Below are 2111 nucleotides of genomic sequence, written 5' to 3'. Positions count from 1 at the left end.
TTATATGACTTTAAAAGCCAATTAGTAGTCCACTACAAAAGAGGTCGGACAAGTAGCCCCTTAATTTCTAGGGAACGTTTGAAACTCAAAGACGACAAATCATCTTCATCTGTGCCCAAATTACAGGCAGATTTGCAGGAAAAAAAAAAAAAAAAAAGTGTGGTTATTAAAAGCTGTACTGTATGCCAAGAGTAAAAATCTTTCATATTGGGAAGAATCTTTAGAAACAAATAAACTGCACTGCCATAAAGGAACAGTGATCAAAAGTTAAAACAAACACATGCAAATAGGATCATACATACGATACTGCTTTAATGATGATATACTTCTTTTCTTAAAGTATTTTCCTTTTGTACGTTTGTATTTGGTAAAAAGTAAGCTCCATTCTTTAATTGAATTATTTACAAACCCTGTTTGAAGCAGGGCTGGATCATGAATACTGCACATATAAGCTGCATACGTAAATAACATGAATAATTATCATCATCTCTAGTGTTGGTTTATTGTAACGAGTTGGCTATTTTCTGTATAGGCAGAGACCATATTATATGAGCGAGCTAGGAACGTCAGAGTATACCGAAATGTATGTCAGTCTGTACATTTGCATACAACGCAAATATTATCCAAGCTGTATTGTTGACTTACAAGGAAGACAGAGAGGCCCACACGACATGTAACGCAGGCAGGACGCGTGTGATGAAAGCAGTTGCACAAAGGAAATGTCACATAAAGTGTTCCTAAAATAAAAAGAACTGAACTAATTATGCTCTGTTGTTGTTTATAAGACGCTAGTGCCTCCATCTTTTATTCATCAAGACGCTAGGCGGCTGGAGGTTCTGTGTCTTTCTCTCTCATGCTCACTCTCTCAAATCTCATTTCAAACAGAACCCATTGAGCCGTGGAACTGCATTCCGAATCACAATGAACTTGTTTCTCCGCAGTAAGAAAACGACGGAGGAGGAAAATAAATAAATAAATAAATAAATAAAAATGGCAAGAGTGAAGCAGCTTTAGCATGGCAAAGAGAGAAAGAGGGGTGGAGTGAGAGGGCTTTCTAAATAATACCTGACAATCACTGCTGCACAGCAAGCAAAGACGTGGATTCACAAAACAGAAAGTAGATGGCTTTTTTTGGTATTGAGGGCAGGCCACCGGCTCAGAGTCAGTCAGTCTCAACCCTGTGTGCACCAGTGCGCTCATTTCTGACACCCAAAGAGATACAGATACAGATACAAATGCAGACACGGACAAACAGCCATTTTGACACACACAACCCCTAAAACAAGGCTTTGATTTGGGAGGAAACTTTCGGAGGGACCGTGAATTAATTGAGTTATTCATCCCCCACTACAGACTCTTTGCCTCAGGAGGGCCTCTTAATGTAAGATTCACATTATTTAATGGGCAATTTCATGCTCATCTCCTGAACTGACCAAAGTGTATAGTCTGGCTATGCCTCATTAGACAAACCGCAGGATATTCTCCCCATGGATATATTATACCTGCTTCTCTTCTTTTGGGATTCACCGACATGATACATTTTTCATTTCTACAGCCACAAGTTCCCTTTGGGAATAAATAGTGTCGCCAGGGGATTAAAAGTTAGTGTGTTAATAAGACCCATCACAGTTTGACAGCCTTTAGTGAGGGTACACAAAGGAATTCATATCGTAACAAGTGTGTGATGAAAAAATATGTCGAAAAAGTACAAGAAACACTTCTATTCCCTGAATAGTTTTTGGCTCGATAAGATAAGAAATGTCCAGAAATGTTTTCCGAACAAAGTTTTCTCCGTTGGTACTTTAATATTACTGATAAAATTTTTTTTTTTTAAATGACAGCAACATTAAATTTAAGTACAGTATGTTTAGTTTCTCTGAACTTTCCTGAGCTGATACAAAATTGTAATTTAAGTAACAAGTCCCACACTGGGTTTGTAGGTGAAATGGTAAAGTGCAAGTTATTTTTGAGATGCCCAGAAAAAAAAAAAAAAAAAAAAAGTCTGGAATTCAAAGAGACCTTCAGAGTTGATATGATCCATCTCTGAGCCACCATCTGGCCTCGGCTTCTGTTAATAGAGTGTTTTGCTCTGAGCTAGCCAACACGTGGCT

The sequence above is a fragment of the Seriola lalandi genome, unplaced genomic scaffold (assembly GCF_002814215.2).
Source record: "Seriola lalandi dorsalis isolate HSWRI2012SDOR001 ecotype SW California unplaced genomic scaffold, Sedor1 jcf7180002054417, whole genome shotgun sequence".
Lineage (NCBI taxonomy): Eukaryota > Metazoa > Chordata > Actinopteri > Carangiformes > Carangidae > Seriola > Seriola lalandi.
Note: the sequence above shows the minus strand (reverse complement) of the source record.